The sequence below is a fragment of the Oryx dammah genome, unplaced genomic scaffold (assembly GCF_014754425.2).
Source record: "Oryx dammah isolate SB20612 unplaced genomic scaffold, SCBI_Odam_1.1 HiC_scaffold_18, whole genome shotgun sequence".
Taxonomy (NCBI): domain Eukaryota; kingdom Metazoa; phylum Chordata; class Mammalia; order Artiodactyla; family Bovidae; genus Oryx; species Oryx dammah.
In genome coordinates this window covers 114,368,443-114,383,115 of record NW_024070202.1, presented here as the reverse complement: position 1 = coordinate 114,383,115, position 14,673 = coordinate 114,368,443, and the positions used below count along the sequence as shown (strand labels likewise).

General features: G+C 44.6%; 1 protein-coding gene across 2 annotated transcripts in view; it reads right to left on the bottom strand.

Annotated features, from left to right (window-relative positions):
- Positions 1–8,698, bottom strand: part of GALNT11 (polypeptide N-acetylgalactosaminyltransferase 11) — a 53,846-nt gene extending 45,148 nt beyond the window's left edge. The window contains exon 1 of one of the 2 annotated variants that reach the window (XM_040260125.1): positions 8,478–8,698. The gene's annotated coding sequence lies outside the window, so the exon portion shown is untranslated. Of the gene's footprint in view, positions 1–8,039; positions 8,249–8,477 lie in introns of those variants that run through there. The other variant, XM_040260126.1, reaches the window with a different exon arrangement.
- Between the last annotated feature and the right edge of the window lie 5,975 nt (positions 8,699–14,673).

Below are 14,673 nucleotides of genomic sequence, written 5' to 3'. Positions count from 1 at the left end.
GTATTCTTGCCACCTCTTCTTAATATCTTCTGCTTCTGTTAGGTCCATACCATTTCTGTCCTTTATCGAGCCCATCTTTGCATGAAATGTTCCCTTGGTATCTCTAATTTTCTTGACGAGATCGCTAGTCGTTTCCATTCTGTTGTATTCTCTGTTGTATTCTCTATTTCTTTGCATTGATCACTGAGGAAGGCTTTCTTATCTCTCCTTGCTATTCAGTCCTGTCCAATTCTTTGTGACCCCATGGACTGTAGCCCGCTAGGCTCCTTTGTCCATGGGATTCTCCAGGCAAGAACACCAGCGTGGACTGCATTCCCTTTAACAGGGGATCTTCCTGACCCAGGGATCAATCCTAGGTCTCCTGCATTGCAGGCAGATTCTTAACCATCTGAGCCACCATGGGAAAAAGTAATCAACAAAGGTGAAGGCTTCTATAAAACAGACTGGAAACTGCAGCTAGGGAAGGGAGTGGGTTGCAGGGAGGAATAAAGCTACAGTAATGGAGAACACTTGTGAAGGTCACAGACACAGGCTGAGATTTAACTGGAAGATTACAGAACTCTTACCCTTCCTCACACTTCACCATAACACCAGCAGGGCTCCAAATAGAATACTAGTGTGTTACAGCTGATGCAGGTCTCCCAGATGGTACTCTGCTAATGCAGGGAGACGCTAAGAGACACGGGCTTGATCCCTGGGTCAGGCAGATCCCCTGGAGGGAGGGCAAGGCAACCCACTCCAGTATTCTTGCCTGGAGAATCCAATAGACGGAGGAGGCTAGTGGGATACAGTCCATGGCGTTGCAAAAGTAGGACATGATTAAAGTGACTTAGCACTCAGAGCTGACACAGACTCTCTCTGGGGAACAGTACTTATACGAGCAGGGCACTGGAAGAATCCGAAGCCTCTGGAACCTGTAACTACTGCAAACATTAAACACGGCCAAACCTCTATTAGTTCCTATTATCTGATACAAGACAACAGCCTTTCAAAAACAACAACAAAATGCAAAGCTTAATAAAAGAGAAAACAGTCACCAAAACAAAGCAATCATTAGAACCAGAATTAGATGACACAGATTTGGGCACTGGCAGACAAGGAGTTTAAAATATCTGTCATTAATATGTTAAGGGCTCTAATGGAAGAAGACAACATGCAAGAATAGGAGGATGATGGAAACAGTGAGAAAGAATCAAAAAGGAAATGCTAAACACCAACAGCACTGCAAAAGCTATGAGGAACGCCTTCTGTGGACGCATCAGAGACTCCACATAGCCAGAGAAAGCAGCAGTGAGCTGAACACAGGTCAACAGACACTCTGCAAACTTAAATGCAAAGAGAAAAAGAACGAAATAAACAATATCCAAGAACTGTGGGGCAATTTCAGAAAGTATAACACACACACATTACTGGAATATAAGAAGGAAAAAAGGAAGCAGAAAAAATATTTGAAATAATAATAGCCAAGAACTTTCCAAAATTAACAACAGACCCTAGGAAGCTGAGAGTACAACCAAACACATTAAGTACCCTAAAAAAAAACCCACCTCATTTAGGTATATCATATTCAGACAATCAAAAGACAAATACAAAATCTTGAAAAAAGCTACAGAGGGAAGAACATTTTATCTACAGAGGAAAGAGAATTACAGTGGACTTCTCATCATGCAAGCAAGAGCAGAGTAAAATATTTAAAGTATGAAACCCCATTACCACCTCAGAATTCTATATTCATTGATATTATTATTCAAAATGAAGGAGAAATAAAGGCTTTTTCATTATTAAAAAAAAAAAAACTGACAAACTCATCACAAGCAGCTGTGTCCTGCAAAAAAATGGAAAAAAAATCTTCAAGCAAAAGAAAAATGATACAGGTCAGAAACCTGGATCTACATAAAGAAAATAAGAGCATCAGAGAAGGGATAAATATACTGAAAATAAAATCCTTTACTTTTCTTATTCTTATCTGACCTAAAAGACAACCAGAACAAGGGCAGAACAAAATAACAGAACAAGGACATTCCCACTGGCTCAGCAGTAAAGAATCTGCCTGCAATGCAGGAGACACGGGTTCAATTCCTGGGTCTCAAAGATCACCTGGAGGAGGAAATGGCAGCCGACTCCAGTATTCTTGCCTGGGAAATCCCAAGGACAGAGGGGACTGGTAGGTTACAGTCCACGGGGGTTGCAAAAACTTGGACACGACTGAAGGACTGAACCACCACACAGCAACTGGGTGATCACAGCACACTGGTAAGTGAATGACAGCAAGGCCAGAGGGGTGGGTGGGAGAAACCTGCACACACAGCAAGCAGTATTACTATTGTTTAGTTGCTGACTCGTGTCTGACTCTTCTATGAACCTGTGGACTGTAGCCCACCAGGCTCCTCTGTCCACTTGATTTTCCAGGCATGAATACTGGAGCGTGTTGCCATTTCCTCCTCCAGGGGATCTTCTCAACCCAGGAATCAAAACCATGTCTCCTGCATTGGCAGGAAGATTCTTCACCACTGAGACACCAGAATTACATTACTTTAAGGCAGATTCAGGGGTTAGTTTAAAATGTATATTGTAAACTCTACGGCAATCACAAAAAGTTTTCTTTAAGAAATATAATGATATGCTATGTGGTAGGCATAATAACAGTCCCTCAGAAATACGGTTTTTCCAGTAGTCATGTATGGATGTGAGAGTTGGACCATAAAGAGGGCTGAGAGACAAAGAATTGATGCTTTAGAACTGTGGTGTTAGAGAAGACTCTGGACAGTCCCTTGGACAGCAAGGAGATCAAACCAGTCAAGCCTAAAGGAAATCAACCCTGAATATTCATTGAAAGGACTGATGCTCCAATATTTTGGCCACATGATGCGAAGAGCTGACTCACTGGAAAAGACCCTGATGCTGGGAAAGACTGAAGGCAGGAGAAGGGGGCAACAAAGGATGAGACGGTTGGATGGCATCACTGACTCAATGGACATGAGTTTGAGCAAGCTCCAGGAGATAGTGAAGGACAGGGAAGCCTGGTGTGCTGCAGTCCATGGGGCCGCAAAAAGTCAGGACTTAGTAACTAACAAGAACAACAGAAAGTAAAAGGATGGAAAGCTATATACCATGCTAACAGTAACCAAAAGAAAGCTAAAGTAACCACATTAACTTCAGACAGAGCAGATTTCATTGGATAATTAGGGATAAAGGCACTCCAGGCCTCCCTGTCCATCACCAACTCCCAGAGTTTATTCAAACTCATGTCCATTGAGTCAGTGATGCCATCCAACCATCTCATCCTCCGTCATCCCCTTCTCCTCCTGCCTTTAATCTTTCCCAGCATCACGGTCTTTTCAAATGAGTCAGTTCTTCGCATCAGGTGGCCAAAGTTTTAGTTTCAGCTTCAACATCAGTCCTTCCAGTGAATATTCCAGACTGATTTCCTTTAGGATAGACTTGGGTATGGCATAAGCCCTCTTGGAGGAGGTCACCATTAACCCCACCACAGAGCTGCCAGAACTTACACAGGACTAGGAAATAGACCCCTGGAGGGCACAAACAGAACCTTGTGCACCAGGACCCAGGAGAAAGAGCAGTGACCCCACAAGAGACTGACCTAGACTTGCCTGGGAGTGTCCAGGAGTCTCCAATGGAGGCGTGGGTCAGCAGTGGCCTGCTGCAGGGTTGGGGGCAGTGAGTACAGCAGTGCATCATGGGACCTTTTGAAGGAGGTCGCCATGATCTTCATCACCTCCACCACAGCTTCAGTTCAGTCGCTCAGTTGTGTCCGACTCTTTGAGACCCCATGAATCGCAGCACGCCAGACCTCCCTGTCCATCACCAACTCCTGGAGTCCACCCAAACTCATGTCCACCATAGTTTGACCCCAGGTAAATAGCAGGTAGGGAACACAGCTCCACCCATCAACAGAAAACTGGATTAAAGATTTACTGAGCATGGCCCCACCCATCAGAACAAGACCCAGTCCCCCTCAGTCAGTCTCTCCCACCAGGAAGCTTCCATAAGTCTCTTATCCTTCTCCATCAGAGGGCAGACAGACTAAAAACCACAGTCCCAGAAAACTAACCAATCTGATCACACTGACCACAGCCTTGTCTAACTCAATGGAACTGTGAGCCATGCCGTGTAGGGCAACCCAAGATGGATGGGTCATGGTGGAGAGTTCTGACAAAATGTGGCCCACTGGAGAAGGGAATGGCAAACCACTTCAGTATTCTTGCCTTGAGAACCCTATGAACAGTCCATATATGTACACATATATTTTCTTGCTTATCAGCTGAGAGGGTCTAGAAGAATAACACCCCCATAACAACAAGCATACCTAGTTCCCAAATCTTGGTTTCTAACAGAATTCTCCAATAAAAAGAACCAAAGCTCCTTGAAGAAATGACTGACTCTTGGACTGGGAAAGGAAATATGTAAGATAAGCCTGAAGTACCTTGTAGTGCCATAAAGTTAAGAAAATGACACACAAAAAAACCCAGGAAAAAAGAAATCCCAGAATGATGGGGATATGTTATAGGAACAGATGGAACGAAATATAAGAGCTTACAAAGGCCATACCTAAAACAATTTAAGCAACAAAATGAAGTGGCACTGCATTATAACCCAAAGTAAAGATAACTATCCATGAGTCCATAATGACAAAGATAACATTAAAAAAACTGATCATTAATAACTTATGTACAATCACTTTTCTTAATGTCTGAAATTTTGCAAAGTAAAACTTTTATATGTCTGTATACATATATACGTGCGTACTGAGAGATATATATATATATCTTACCCAACAACCAAATGCTCCTTTGACTCTGTATGTAGGTTGGTTTCCAGGGGTTATAATGTGCTTACATGATTAAGTCCTCAAATAATTCTTGTCCATGGAATCACAGGACACAGATTCTAATAGTCTGTCCTTATGGGTTGTGTCTTCGTATATATTAACTGTCTTCTCACTTCTGCTTCCTCCTGGAAGAGTCACTGGAGATCAACTTTACAAACATCCAAGTTGTTTCATTTATCAGTACAGCTGATCCTTGAACAATGCAGATTTGAACTGCATGCACAGGTCCGTTAAATTGCAGAAACAGAATGTCCACATGAAAATGCCTGTTGCAGGCGATGTATAGACACAGAGTAGCAGAAAGGTGAACTGCCCCACTGAAGTTGGGCTCCTGGCTCCAAGTCCACTCTCTACACTCCAGTGGGTCTCAGCCAGAGCCCAAGATATTTGGCAATGTCTGGGCAAACTCAGCACCATCGGAGTCTTTTGGTAATGTCTGGAAATGCTTTTGGTTGCCATGACCAGGGATCCTGCTAACACCTGATAGGGAGAGGCCAGGGATGTTGCTAAATCCTCTACAATGCACAGAACAGCCCCAAACAATGAAAAATTACCTGGCTCAAAATGTCAACAGTGCCAAGTTTGAGAAACTCTATTCTGTAACACTGGGGCTTGGACTCTACATGTAACATTTTTCAAACCCTTGAACAAGAAGGCAGGTAGAAATGCCAACCTCCCAGGCAGTTGGAAAATCCACTTATACGGGAGGCCCTCCATATCTTCAGTACCTCTGTACTGCAGGGTTCAACCAGTTGCAGATTTTGCTGTACTTTAGTATTTACTGTTGAAAAAAATCTGCAAATTAACGGACCTGTGCATGCAGTTCAAATCTGCATTGTTTAAGGATCAGCTATACTGATAAATGAAACAACTTGAACAGGGAAACACATATGAAAAAGTCTTCAGTCTCAATAATTACTACAGACATGCAAATAAAAATAAGATACTATTTTCCAACTCTTGAAAAGTTAGTGTTAGTTGCTCAGTGGTACCCAATTCTTTGTGACCCCATGGGCCTGCCAGGTTCCTCTGTCCATGTAATTCTCCAGGCAAGAATACTGGAGTGTGTTGCCATTCCATCTTCTCCAGGTTTTCCCCACCCAGAGATCCAACTTTCGGTCTCCTACACTGCAGGCAGAATTTTCACTGTCTGAGCCACCAGGAAAGCCCTTAAAAACCTTTATACCCTTATGGCCAATAATCCTACTTTCTCTAAGAATAAAAATCCTAAAGAAATAATAAATCGGGTGAAAAACTAGGCATTTCCTAAAGCAAACTCCAAAAAATGCTACAATACAGATATAAAACACAGTATATAGAAACAAGTACAAAGGACAAATTAAATTTGTATATTAAAAAAAAAACTTAAAGGAAATGCCTTATAGAACTTAAGATTTGACTTTAAAGATTAAGACTTCAATGGCCCAAAAGCTAAAATATCTCAAGTAGAAAGCTGAAGTCTTAAAGAAACTGCAACATGTATTTGTTTTCCGTTTTTCAAACAGAATAGTAAGTAGGACTGTTGGTTATAAGGAATACACACATCTGGTTAAGGTTAGTGGAAATGACTAATTCTATGAAGACAGGCTGGGGCTATGACCCTGAGGGTGAGGATTAACTCATTCTACAAGCAAAATGAAGCTAACTAGGGTTTCAAAGCAAATGTCCCTTAGGAAGAAAATCCTAGGAATAATGTATAAAATGATTTGGGACAGAGGGAGCCAGTTAGAAAAAAAAATTCCAAAAAGAGGCGCGGTTTGCGATAGAGCTGTGAAAGTGAGTGGCAAGGAGAGTCAGAGGCAGCACCGCCCGCACTTGTCAGCTTGACCAGATACAGGACCCTGCGGGAGAGGGGAGGGAAAGCAACGCAGTTCAGTCTGTGAGGAGCGCTTCCAAACGCAGGGTGTGTGGCTTCAATCCCTGTCGGGAACTAAGGTTGTTCCACATGCCTCACGGCCGAAAACCCCAAACAGAGAACAATATGGTAACAAATTTAATGAAACTTTTTAAATGGAGGGGAAGGGTTCTTTAAAAATAAAACAAAAACAAGTCAAAAAACACACATATTTACTGTATGACCTAGCAATTCCACGCCAAGGTATGTATATCCCAAAGAATCAAAAACAGAGACTCATACAGACACATGTAAACACATGTTCACAGCAGCATTATTCACCGTAGGCAAAAAATGGCAGCAACCTAGTGTCCATCAATGGATAAACAAATTTTTATACAGCCGCTCGGCCATATGTCTGTATGTATCCAGCCATACAAAGGAACGAAGTCTGAGATACACTACAGCGTGGATGAACCTTGAAAATTGACGTGAAATAAGCTGAAAAGGGCAAATATTGTATGATTTCAATTCTGTGAGGCATCTAGAATAAACAAATTCAGAGGCAGAAGGGACTAGGGGGAGGGGAAGAGGGGAGTTACTGGACTTTGTGTTTAGAGTAAAAAACTTTTGGAAATAGTGGTTATGGGGACACAATATTGTGAATGTACTTAATACCTGAGTTGTATACTTTAAAAACGGTTAGAACAATAAACTTCAAGTTATGTGTACTTTACCACAATAAAAGACTTTTAAAGAAAAGTGAAGATAAAACTCAAATTGCAAAGAACAGCGCAAGAAGGCAGGAAAAGCGTGGACTATTTCATGACGTTTAACTTGAAAACCTCAGCTGATATATACTGAGGGTAGAGAGGTTTTCTGCTTTCGATTTTTTGTCAAGGCAGAGTAGAACTTAACATATGGTATTTATCTAGGTAACAGCAAAGAACTGAAAGGAGTTAAAGGGGCGGGGGGAGGTCTGGCTTGTTATTTCGAGGGACGAAACGACCACCACAATAATTTATTGGTATTTTATTGGTGCATGGCAGCGTGAGAAGCACTTCAAAGTTATAATTTCATCTTATATTTGGAAAACCAACCAACCGATTGCTTTCCTAACACAGAGTAAAAAGGCACGCAGGACGAAATATCTTCGATGAGAAAAATACACGAAGCTCTTCCATCACGAGCGTATTCAAATTCCTTAAAGGGTGAAATCAACCCGAAATGGAGGAGGGTGGGGGCTCGATATTTCTGTATTTAAACCACACGTATGTTAAACTGTGCAAGGAAGCCAATTTCTTCAACAAGCGCACTTCAAAGAAACAGAAAAGGCCAGCTTCAGATGCTCACCACCGAATGCCCTGCGAGGACCCGGTCAAAGCCTGAGTGGCACAACCCAACCATAAAGCAAGCAAAACTGTGTTTTTCTTCAAAACTCCTTCAAGGAACGGTTGCACACTGCCCGAATACTGTGGAAACCGAGGCCTGGGCCCCAGGGCGTGCACCCCTCGAGGCGCTCCGGTGTCTAGGCGTTTGCAATTCCCCGCGGTCGTTTCTGGGGCACCGCGTTTTCTCAGACGCGCCGGCGGGGCCGGGGGCGCCCGCCGCCCCCACAGGGCCCTGCGCCTCCTGAGGCCACCCCCGGCCGCACGCCGGGTCTGCGGCCCCAGAGCCCGCGCAGGCAGGCGGCGGCCGAGGCGGAGGAAGCCGCCGGCGCTCGCCCCCTCGGGGCGCCGAGGAGACGGACGGAGGCCGCGCGGGCTCACACGCCGCCGGGCCGCCGCTACTCACCCCGACGCCGTCAGCGCAGCACCCCTGCCTCTCGGGACTCGGGCTGGGACATCCTCCCTCCCGCCGCGGCCCGGCTCCGAGCCGCATTCGCCGCCGCAGCGGGCGGAGCCGCCTGGCAGGAAACGCAGCCCGGGGCACAGAGGGGTTTCTCTGCCCCCCCGCCCCCACCACCGGCTCGACCCGCGCCGCAGCCTCGGCCGGAGCGCGCGCCCGCGAGCGCCACGTGACCAGCGGGCCGCGGCCCCCGCGCTGACGTCACCGCCCGCGGCGGGCGCGCCGCAGCCCCGCCCCTGCTGGTGAGCTGGGCGGGGTCAGTTCTGCGGGCTGCGGGTTCTTAGCTCTCGTATGCATGGGCTCATCAAGGACAGGTGTCTTAAACATAGTAAAAGACGTGCGGTCCCAGTTATGATGGGTTAAAAATGTCAAGACTGGGCAGAAGCTTGGGTTAAAATATCAGGAGCTGGTGACGAGAGTGGAAAAGTAGAGCACACCAGCAAGGCACATGGGGAGGCGGGCGGGGAGCTTACTAGAAACGCTGACTCCAGCCACAGAGCGGGGAGTCAAGGGTGGTGCAGTCCTCAAGCCATCACATTGCAGTGAGTCCTGCCGCAGCCCCCAGCCACCTCGCCACCCCCGAACTGTGCACTCCGCCGATGGGAAGCAATAGGATTCTGGCTCTGGTTTTGGCTAGGCTGCATATCAGAGAAATGATCTCAATAAGCCCAGACTCTTGCCTCTTCCCGTGCATAGAAAAGCACTAAATTCCTTTCCTTGCAATATCTGATTTTCTTTAACCTTTTAAGTTCCCACTGTCTGACCTTTGTTGCAGAAATTCTTGTCTATCCTGGCTCCTCCCTTACTTCTTCAGAGCAGTCCCTCAGAGCTATCTGAGAGACTGCATTCCAGGCTTAAGTCCTTGGTTTTGTCCACTGAATAAACCGCAGTACTCAACGTGTAGGTTATGCTTTTTCTTTTTTTCAGTTAACAGGCCCCACGCCAGACCAACTTAGTAATTAAAATATGCATTTTACCGAGATCTCCAGGTGATTTATGTATAAAAAGTTTGAGATCAGTGTCCCAGGGTACAGTCAGTGCGGAAAACCTGCCAGTGCTCCACCCTCAACTCTTGATGGTATTTAAATATTTGTCCTTCTGATGGGTCTGGAGCAGATCTGTTTCTAGCTCTTACTTCAGATGGGTTCATCCTGTCCCATCAAGTTAACGTGCAACCGTACCATTCCAGAAGTTGAAGTTTTCGTTAACTTCAACTGGTGGTGGTTTTGTCATTAAGTCATGTCCGACTCTTGTGAGCCCATGGGCTGTAGCCCACGCTAGGCTCCTTTGTCCATGGGATTCTCCACGCAAGAATACTGCAGTAGTTTGCCATTTCCTTCTCCAGGGGATCTTCCCAACCCAGTGATCGAACCCAGGTCTCGTGCATTGCAGGCAGATTCTTTACCAACTGAGCTACAGGGAAGCTCCAATTTTTTACCATTAGAATGACATGAAAATGCTTTTTACAATATGGCATTTAAACCCAGGGTCTTTGAGGCTGGGTGAATTAAGCTAGTATATGGGTTGTGTTCATTTGTCTGTATAGTTGCCAGAGGAAATACAGGAGGCCTAAAATTTTAATTTCAGTTAAAAGAAAACAATTCATTGGTATATCCCAAGGAATACATGGGACATACTTATGCTATTATTATTGTTTATCCAAAATTCAAATTCACCTGGGCATCCTGTACTTTTTCTCTTTTTTTGCTGTGTAGCATGGGCTTCCCTGGTGGTTCAGAGGTTAAAGCATCTGCCTGCAATGCGGGAGACCTGGCTTCGATCCCTGGGTTGGGAAGATCCCCTGGAGAAGGAAATGGCAACCCACTCCAGTATTCTTGCCTGGAGAATCCCATGGATGGAGGAGCCTGATGGGCTACAGTCCACACGGTCCAAAAGAGTCAACTTCACTCACTCATGTATCTTAGGTCCCTGAGCAGGAATAGAACCCCTGTACCCCTCACAGTGGGAGCTCAGAGTTTTACCCACTGGACCATTGGGGAAGTCCCTATCTTGTACTTTTATTTGCTAAATCTGGCAATGCTAACCCTGGAGAAGTTCTAACATTAGTTTTCTGGTTTATGAAATGGCAATAACTACAGGAACTATTTAATAGCTTATAAAGTTGTGTGGATGAAATGAGATAATCTATGCACAGTACTTACCAAGGGGCATGAAACATAGCGCTCAGTAAGTGTTGGCTCTTTTTTATTTCATATCTGTGTGTCTTAGGTAAATTCCTGGAAGTATGCTTTTCTTATAGAATTCTCTGGCTAATTTAAAGCTTAGGAAATGGCTACCCACTCCAGTATTCTGGCCTGGATAATTCCATGGACAGAGGAGCCTGGCAGGCTACAGTCCACGGAGTCGCAGAAAGTCAGACATAACTGAGCGACTTTCACTGAGCTTTTGGTCATACCCAAAACAGTTCCGTGACAACCACTGTGCGGGTGAGTAGATTCTTCTCAACTACCTCCAGAATACAACTCAAATTTTAAAATTTCTATACAAAAACCCAAATTACCACCTACGGGCAAGTATGGATTTCCTTTCAATCACACCAAACACTAGGATATCGATTCTGATTTGTTTTCTCTTCCAGAGTCAGCTGAAATAATATTCAAGAGGAAACTGTTTAGGCAACCTTCTACATCATTTCTAAGACTCATTCATGTTCTGTAGTACTTGAACTAAACTGCATTAAAAAACTGAGACAATGTTAGGCCCATGGCTCTGAAAAGAACACTTCCCCACCTTGGTTCAATGATGGTATTTACAACAGCTTTCTTTATGCTTACCAAACAAGAAGCTTCTCTGAATTTATACTACAATTCTCTTTTTGCCTTTGGCTGCATAACTTTTATTTTGTATATTACCCTAACTTTAATAGATTCATCAATTTATTACAATTGATTTTTCATTACTTTCTAGAAGCAGCTAGAAGGCAATGGCACCCCACTCTGGTACTCTTGCCTGGAAAATCCCATGGATGAAGGAGCCTGGTAGGCTGCAGTCCATGAGGTCGCTAAGAGTCGGACACGACTGAGCGACTTCACTTTCAATTTTCACTTTCATGCATTGGAGAAGGAAATGGCAACCCACTCCAGTATTCTTGCCTGCAGAATCGCAGGGACAGGGGAGCCTGGTGGGCTGCCATCTATGGGGTCGCACAGAGTTGGACATGACTGAAGCGACTTAGCAGCAGCAGCAGAAGCAGCTAAGGTATAAATATGTGTCAAGAATATAATAATAATGTGGCTATAGCTTTGTTCTGCCAGATCGACTTGTAAAAGCTCAATCAAGTTACCCTAACCACCTGTAACAAACAAGTGTGCTGTGTGCGCTCAGTCGTGTCTCGCGTTGCGACACCATGGATTGTAGCCCCCCAGGCTCCTCTGCCCATAGAATTTTCCAGGCAAGAATTCTGGAGTGGGCTGTCATTACCTACCCAGGGGATCTTCCTGACCCAAGAATTGAACCTGCATCTCCTGCATCAGTTCAGTTCAGTCGCTCAGTCGTGTCCGATTCCTTGCGACCCCATGAATCGCAGCACCCCAGGCCTCCCTGTCCATCACCAACTCCCGGAGTTCACTCAGACTCACGTCCATCGAGTCAGTGATGCCATCCAGCCATCTCATCCTCTGTCGTCCCCTTCTCCTCCTGCCCTCAATCCCTCCCAGCATCAGAGTCTTTTCCAATGAGTCAACTCTTCGCATGAGGTGCCCAAAGTACTGGAGCTTCAGCTTTAGCATCATTCCTTCCAAAGAAATCCCATGGCTGATCTCCTTCAGAATGGACTGGTTGGATCTCCTTGCAGTCCAAGGGACTCTCAAGAGTCTTCTCCAACACCACAGTTCAAAAGCATCAATTCTTCGGCGCTCAGCCTTCTTCACAGCCCAACTTTCACATCCGTACATGACCACAGGAAAAACCATAGCCTTGACTAGATGGACCTTAGTTGGCAAAATAATAATGTCTCTGCTTTTGAATATACTATCTAGGTTGGTCATAACTTTTTTTCCAAGGAGTAAGCGTCTTTTAATTTCATGGCTGCAATCACCATCTGCAGTGATTTTGGAGCCCCCAAAAATAAAGTCTGACACTGTTTCCACTGTTTCCCCATCTATTTCCCATGAAGTGATAGGACCAGATGCCATGATCTTCATTTTCTGAATGTTGAGCTTTAAGCCAACTTTTTCACTCTCTTCTTTCACTTTCATCAAGAAGCTTTTTAGCTCCTCTTCACTTTCTGCCATAAGGGTGGTGTCATCTGCATATCTGAGGTGATTGATATTTCTCCCAGCAATCTTGATTCCAGCTTGTGTTTCTTCCAGTCCAGCGTTTCTCATGATGTACTCTGCATAGAAGTTAAATAAGCAGGGTGACAATATACAGCCTTGACGTACTCCTTTTCCTATTTGGAACCAGTCTGTTGTTCCATGTCCAGTTCTAACTGTTGCTTCCTGACCTGCATATAGATTTCTCAAGAGGCAGGTTAGGTGGTCTGGAATTCCCATCTCTTTCAGAATTTTCCACAGTTTATTGTGATCCACACAGTCAAAGGCTTTGGCATAGTCAATAAAGCAGAAATAGATGTTTTTCTGGAACTCTCTTGCTTTTTCCATGATCCAGTGGATGTTGTCAATTTGATCTCTGGTTCCTCTGCCTTTTCTAAAACCAGCTTGAACATCAGGGAGTTCACGGTTCACGTATTGCTGAAGCCTGGCTTGGAGAATTTTGAGCATTACTTTACTAGCATGTGAGATGAGTGCAATTGTGCAGTAGCTTGAGCATTCTTTGGCATTGCCTTTCTTTGGGATTGGAATGAAACCTGACTTTTTCCAGTCCTGTGGCCACTGCTGAGTTTTCCAAATTTGCTGGCATATTGAGTGCAGCACTTTCACAGCATCATCTTTCAGGATTTGAAACAGCTCAACTGGAATTCCATCACCTCCACTAGCTTTGTTGGTAGTGATGCTTTCGAAGGCCCACTTGACTTCACATTCCAAGATGTCTGGCTCTAGATGTGTGATCACATCATCATGATTATCTGGGTGGTGAAGATCTTTTTTGTACAGTTCTTCTGCGTATTCTTGCCACCTCTTCTTAATATCTTCTGCTTCTGTTAGGTCCAGACCATTTCTGTCCTTTATTGAGCCCTTCTTTGCATGAAATGTTCCCTTGGTATCTCTAATTTTCTTGAAGAGATCTCTAGTCTTTCCCATTCTGTTCTTTTCCTCTATTTCTTTGCATTGATCACTAAAGAAGGCTTTCTTATCTCTTGTTGCTATTCTTTGACATCAGCAGGTGGATTCCTTACCACTAGCACCACCTGGGAAGCCCTGTACCATATGGCACAGGTTTTCCCCCATCTCTTTCTAGCAATAGATTTTATAGAGTATTTTGCCAAACACCATGGATTTAAAGACATTATAAACTGGTTTTTTTTTTACATTGTATATATTATTTTAAAGAACACAAGCTCCATGAAGGGACAGATGTTTGCCTGCTCCATTGTCTGCTGTGTCCCAGCACCTAGACACACACCTGGCCTGAGCTGACATTCAGTTGCTGATAGAATGAGCTTAAATAGATGAGTTGTTTCCTGCTATATAAAACTATATTTTCTCCAGCAGAAGCTATGTTTAGTGATTCTAAGTCTCCTCCTTTCTACTCCTTTCAGTGTGTTCCTGCCCTCATTTTCTCATTCTGTTTTTGAATTAAATATATTTTCACTTTTCTAGCTGCATTCACGATGGTAAATGCCACCGCCATCCCCCTAGCCTGACAGAAGTACTTTAATACACCTGGGAGTGTGTCCCCCTGGGATATATATGGAAGCTTGTTACTTCTTCCCCAACCCCAGCTAAACAGTTCTCAAGTCACGTCAAACAGATTATCAACAAGGCGTTCAGGCCAAGAAGTGTTAGGAGAGCTGTAGGCCAGAGCCGAAGGAGGGAACAGGCAGGAAAAAGGCAAAATCAGAAGCAAGGAAGAGGGAACGTCTCCAGTTAACTGAAGGGCTGACAGGAACAAATGGGGAGGCTGGGCTGGAGAGCTGGGTCATCCAGGCAAGTGGCTGGACATTAAAAACTCAGGAAACCAATCGAGCAAGGCATCAGGGTCAGAAGCTGCACCAGCAGCG